The following is a 7,249-nucleotide window of genomic DNA, read 5'->3' on the forward strand; positions in this document are numbered from 1 at the left end:
TTTGTTCCAGAGCGGAATTTATGACAAACTCAATAGCAAAATCTAAATCTCTTGGCTCTCATCTCTCTTGGTGATGATATTTATTTAAATAAAAATACAATAATTTTAATTGAATATATTTGACACATCACGTTGTGTACATTTGAGGTATAAAATGTGTTACTTTGACACATTTATATATTGTGATATGTAATATGGTTGCCATTGTAACAATATTTACTCCATTGCACACTGTTGTCCAAAATCGTTATATTATGCATTAGATTCTGATGGCTTATTTACTACTGACTGCAAGTTTGTACCCTTAAACAACATCAGTTTTATGCCCCCACCTCTTGCCATTTTGATGTGTTGTTTTTTTTAATGAGGTTGACTTACAACTGAAAAAAACAGAAAGATAAGCAACAAATTTTTAAAGAGCAAGGGAAACAGAGAGTAAGGTGGGAGTAGGTGGATGTGAGTTCACTTCCTCCCATGAATACATCAAAAAATACATCAACATGTGTATCAATTCTCACTGGAAACAAACTACAGAACTACAGAAAGATTCTTGTACAATCAAGGCTGTAAGACAAATCCGTGCAAAGTCAGGGAGGAAGGGAAGAGAAGAGATCAGCTCCTCCTCTGTGACGCCTGGAGGAAACAAAGAAGATAGTGGTGGGGAGAGTGTGCAGACAGAGGTCCTCCCTAGGGAGAGAGCAGTTGGAGCTACATATTGGGAAGCCTAACTCTGGGATCCAACACTGGAAAGATGAGTCTCCTTAGCTGGTTGGAAAACCAGTGGAACGAACAGGAGGGCCGTAAGAAACCTAGATTCCACTTCTAAAGAGCACACAACATTTGCTTATTCCCAAAACAGGGCAGAGAAAGTAGGTTAAAATTATACAAGACTATGGTCAGTTTCCTGTGACTGCCCCCACGCATGCCCCAGCCTAAAATGAGCACCGACTCAGGACTGGTTTGCTTAGTGATTTAGTTCCACACTAACAAACCCAAAGTTAGTAGAAGGGAAGAAATCATAATATAGAGTAGACATAAATAAAATAGAGTCTAAAAAGCAATTGAAAAGATCAGTGAAATTAACAGCCAGTTCTTTGAAAAGATCAACAAAACTGATAAGCATTTAAGACAGTCATCAATGAAAAAGAGGGAACAAATCAATAAAACCAGAAATGAAATAGAAGTTGTAACAAATAAGACAGAAATTCAAAGGATAAGATATTAGCACAAAAAATAATACTCTGATAAAATGATTAACTGAGAAGAAATGAACAAAACCCTAGAAATGTAGAACCTTCCAAGACTGAACCAGGAAAAGATGGAAAATATGATCAGACCAATTACCAGTAAAAAAATTGAATTGGTAGAAAAAAAATTAAAAACCCAACAAGTAAATGTCCAGGACCAGATAGCTTCATCAATTCAGTAGCTCAGTCATGTCTGACTATTTGTAACTCCATGGATTGCAGCATGCCAGGCTTCCCTGTCCATCACCAACTCTCTGAGCTTGTTCAAACTCACGTCCATCAAGTCAGTGATGCCATCCAACCATCCTGTCCTCTGTCGTCCCCTTCTCCTCCTACCTTCAATCTTTCCCAGCATTAGGATCTTTTCAAATGAGTCAGCTCTTCGCATAAGGTGGCCAAAGTATTGGAGCTTCAGCTTAAACATCAGTCCTTCCAATGAATATTCAGGACTGATTTCCTTTAGGATGGACGGGTTTAATCTCCTTGCAGTCCAAGGGACTCTCAGGAGTCTTCTCCAACACCACAGTTCAAAAGCATCAATTCTTCGATGCTCAGCATTCTTTATAGTCCAATTCTCACATCTGTACATGACTACTGGAAAAATCATAGCTTTGATTATACAGACCTTTGTTGGCAAAGTAATGTCTGCTTTTTAAAATGCTGTCTAGGTTTGCAATAGCTTTTCTTCCAAGGAGTAAGTGTTTTTAAATTTCATTGCTGCAGTCACCATTTTGCAGTGATTTTGGAGCCCAGGAAAATAAAGTCAGACACTGTTTCCATTGTTTCCCCATCTATTTGCCATGAAGCAATGGGACCAGATGACATGATCTAGTTTTTTGAATGTTGAGTTTTAAGCCAGCTTTTTCACTCTCCTTTTTCACTTTCATCAAGAGGCTCTTTAGTTCCTCTTCAATTTCTGTCATAAAGGTCGTGTCGGCTGCATATTTGAGGTTATTGATATTTCTCCTGGCAATCTTGATTCCAGCTTGTGCTTCATGCAGTCCAGCATTTCGCATGATATACTCTGTATATAAGTTAAATAAGCAGAGTGACAATATAAAGCCTTCATGTACTCTTTTCCCAATTTGGAACCAGTTCATTTTTCCATGTCCAGTCCTAACTTGCTTCTTGACCTTCATATAGATTTCTTAGGAGGCAGGTAAGGTGGTCTGGTATTCCCATCTCTTTAAGAATTTTCCACAGTTTGTTGTGATCCACACAGTCAAAGGCAGTAGTGTAGTCAATGAAGCAGAAGTAGATGTTTTTCTGGAATTCTCTTGTTTTTTCAATGATCCAACAGATGTTGGCAATTTGATCTCTGGTTCTTTGGCCTTTTCTAAATCCAGCTTGAACATCTGGAAGTTCACGGTTCCTGTACTGTTGAAGTCTGGCTTAGAAAATGTTGAGCGTTACTTTGCTAGTGTGTGAGATGAGTACAATTGTGTGGTAGTTTGAGCATTCTTTGGCATTGCCTTTCTTTGGGGTTGGAATGAAAACTGACCTTCTCCAGTCCTGTGGCCACTGCTGACTTTTCCAAATTTGCTGGCATATTGAGTGCAGCACTTTCACAGCAGCATCGTTTAGGACTTGAAATACCTCAGCTGGAATTCCATCACCTCCACTAACTTTGTTCATAGTGATGCTTCCTAAGGACCATTTGACTTCACACTCCAGGATGTCTGACTCTAGGTGAGTCAGAGATCTTTTTTGTATAGTTCTTCGGTGTATTCTTGCCACCTCTTCTTAATATCTTCTGCAACTGTTAGGTCCATACCATTTCTGTCCTTTTTTGTGCCCATCTTTGTAGGAAATGTTCCCTTGGTATCTCTAATGTTCTTGAAGAGATCTCTAGTCTTCCTCATTCATTGTTTACCACTATTTCTTTGCTTTCTTATCTCTTGTTGTTATTCTTTGGAACTCTGCATTCAAATGGGTATATCTTTCCTTTTCTCCTTTGCCTTTCACTTTTGTAAGGCCTCCCAAGACAACCATTTTGCCTTTTTGCAAATATTTTTCTTGGGGATGGATTTGATCACTGCCTCCTGTACAATGCTATGAACTTCTGTCCATAGTTCTTCAGGCACTCTATCAGATCTATCCCCTTGAATCTATTTGCCACTTTCATTTATAATTATAAAGGATTTGATTTAGATCATACCTGAATGGTCATGGAACATGGAGCAATGGACTTGTGCAATGGACATGGAACAGTGGATCTATTGAAAATGGTTGTGCCTGAATGGTCTAGTGGTTTTCCTTACTTCCTTCAATTAAATATGAATTTGGCAATAAGCTTCATAGGTGAATTCTACCAAACATTCAGACAAAAGTTAACACCTATCCTTCTCAAATTTTTCCAAAAAATTGTAGAAAAAAGAATGTTTCTGCTCCTCCTAAAAGGCCAGCATTAGTCTGATACCAAAACCAGACCAAAAAAAAAAAATTATAGGCCAATATCACTAATATACACAGAGCAAAAATACTCAAGAAAATATTAGCAAACAAAATCCAACAATACATTAAAAAGATCATGAACCACAATCAAGTGGTATTTATCCCAAGGATGCAAGGAAGATTCAATATTTGCAAGTGAACCAACATGACACATCACATTAACAAACTGAGGAATAAAAATCATAAGTTCATCTCAATAGAGATAGAAAATTTTTTGAAAAATTCACCATCCATTTATGACAAAAACTCTCCAAAAAGTGGATATAGAGGGAACATGCCACATCATAATACAGACTACACATATTAAGCACATAGCAAACATCATACTCAACAGTAAAAAGTTGAAAGTACTTTCTCCAAGATTAGGAACAAGACAAGATCCTCACTCTCACCACTTATTCAGCATAGTGCTAGAAGTCTTAGCTGCAGAAATCAGACAAGAAATGAAAGGAATCTAAATTGGAATGGAAGAATTAGAACTGTCACTGTTTGCAGATGACTTGATACTACACTTAGACAATCCTAAAGATGCCACCAAAAATTATAGAACTGATAAAGGAATTTGGTAAATTTACAGGATACAAAACTAATAATAATATACAGAAATCTTCTATACTTCTGTATGCTGACAATGAAATATCAGAGGGAGAAATTAAGGAAACTATTCCATTTACAATCACAAATGGAATTCTTTCTTTACAAAAAGAATAAAATTCCTATGAATTGATATAAGGAGATAAAGGACCTGTACTTTGAAAACTATAAGGACATTGATGAAAGGAATTGAAGAATTTCTAAACAGATGGAAATATATATCATTTTCATGGATTGGAAGAATTAATATTGTTAAAATGAACATACTACCCAAGACAATCTGTACATTCAATTCAATCACTATCAAAATGTCTATGGCTTTTTCCACAAATCTAGAACAAATAACTTTAAAATTTCTTTGGAAACACAAAAGATCCCAAATAGCCAAAACAATCTTCAGAAAGAACATAGTTGGAGCCACCATGCTTCTTAACTTCAGATTATACTAAAAAGTTACAGTAATCAAAACAGAATGGTTTGGCACAAAAACAGACACGAAGATCAATGTAACAGAATAGAGAGCTAAAAAATATACCTATGGACTTATGATCAATTAACCTACAACAAAGGAAGTAAAAATGTACAATGAAGAAAATACAGTCCCTTCTTAAGTGGAGCTAGGAAAACTGGACAGCTTCATGTAAAGAATGAAATTTTAACCTTTCTTCACACTATATATGAAAATAAATTCAAAATGAATTAAAGACTAAATATAAGACTGGAAACCCTAAAACTTTTAGAAGATGGCATAAGCATAACACTCTTTCATATAAATCACAACAATATTTTTTGGAACTCTCGCCTCAGGCAAAAGAAACAAAAGCAAAAATAAACAAATGGGAGTTAATTAAACTTAAGAGCTTTTGCACCACAAAGGAACCCAATAAGAAAATGAAAAGACAACCTTCTGAATAGGAGAAAATATTTATAAAAGTATAACTGATAAGTTAATTCATACAACTCAATATTAAAAACAAACAGCCTGAAAAAAAAAAAAAAAAAAAAACAGCCTGATTATAAATGGGCAGAAGACCTGAATAGACATTTTTTCCAAAGAGGATATACACACGGTCAATAGGCACATGAAAAATGCTTAACATCATTAATCATTAGAGAAATGCAAATCAAAACCACCATGAGATATTGTCTCACACCTGTCAGGATAACTACCATCAAAAACGTCATAAATAAGAAATGTTGGCAAGGATGTGGAGGAAAGGGAACCCTAGTATACTGTTGGTGGGAATGTAAACTCATGCAGCCACTATGGAAAACTGCATGGCAGTTCTTCAAAAAACTAAAAATTGAACTACTATATGACCAGCAATTGCACTATTAGTATATATTCAAAGAAAACAAAAACTCTAATTCATGTACCCCTATCTTTTTAGTAGCATTATGCATAATACACAAGATATGAAAGAAACCTAAGCGTCAATTACACAAGGAAGATGCTATGTGTACACACACACACAAACCCACACACCTACATACATATAATGAATTACTAAGTCAACCATATAAAAACCAGAAATTTTGCCAATTGCAGCAACATTCGTGAATCTGGAGGGTATTTATGCTTAGTGAAATAAGTCAGAGAAAGTTAAATACTGCAAGCTATCACTAATATACAGACTATAAAAATAAAGCAAATGAATGAATATAACAAAACAGAAACATATTCACAGGTATATACAACAAACTAGTGGTTACCAGTGGGGGAAGGGGTGGGGGTGGAGACAAGATACATGCAGGAGATTAAGAGGTAAAAATTACTATGTATCAAATTAATAAGTAAGAGGGATATATTGTGAAGCACAGGGAAATGTAGCCATTATTTTATAATAACTTTAAATGGAGTATAATCTATAAAAAATATTGAATCACTACATTGTACACCTGAAACTAATATAATATTATAAATCAGGTATCCTTTCATTTTTTACCTTTTTAAATTAGAAAAATTATTAAAAACAAAAAACACAAGCAAGAACATGAACAGATATTTTTCCAAAGAGTTATAAATTCCCAAATGGCACAAAAAATGGTATCCATCATTATCTGCCATTAAGAAAATGCAAATCAAAACCACAATGAGAGACCATTTCACACCCACTGGGGGACTTTAATCAAGAAAATGTAACATAACAAGTACTGGCAAGGATGTGGAGAACTGAAACCCTCATAAATTGCTGATGGTAATACATAATGGTACAGCTGCTGTGAAAAACAGTTTGGCTGTTCATCAGAAAATTAAACACAGAATTACCATGTGATCCAACTTCCACTTCCAGATATATTTTATTTCAAAAGAAATGAAAACATATGTCCACACAATAACTAGGACCCACATTTTCATAGCAATGTAATTTGTAAGAGCTGAAAAGTAGAAATAACCCAAATGTCCATCAGTGGGCAAATGACTAAAATTATGGTATTTTGGTATATTCAAATAATGGAATTTTATTCAGATATAAAAAGAAACAAAATACCAATATATGCTACAAGTTGGGTCAACCTCAAAAACATTGTCTGAAGTAAAAAAAAAAAAAGTCAGATACAAAGGCCACATATTACGTGACTCCATTTATATGAAACAAACAGAATAGGAAAATCTATCAAGATATAAGGCATATTAAAGAGATAAGTGAGATATGGAAAGATGGGAATATAGAGCAATTACTCACAGTACATGAGAAGTTTTTACAGGATCAGGTAAAAGTTTTGAAACTAAAAAGAGCTGGTGTTCATACAGCATCATGAATATACTAAATACTACAGAGCTGTACCCTAATGTCCACTCAATAGTACATTTTAAATGGTTAAATGTATATTATACATTGTAAAATGTATATCACATAAATGTCACCTAAAAAAATTCTTCTGCACAGTAACATCAATATGGTAAGTTTAAAAAAAAATTTAGTGAAAAAAAAAATAATTCCCATGGAACA

The sequence above is a fragment of the Dama dama genome, chromosome 31 (genome assembly GCF_033118175.1).
Source record: "Dama dama isolate Ldn47 chromosome 31, ASM3311817v1, whole genome shotgun sequence".
In the NCBI taxonomy this organism is placed as follows: domain Eukaryota; kingdom Metazoa; phylum Chordata; class Mammalia; order Artiodactyla; family Cervidae; genus Dama; species Dama dama.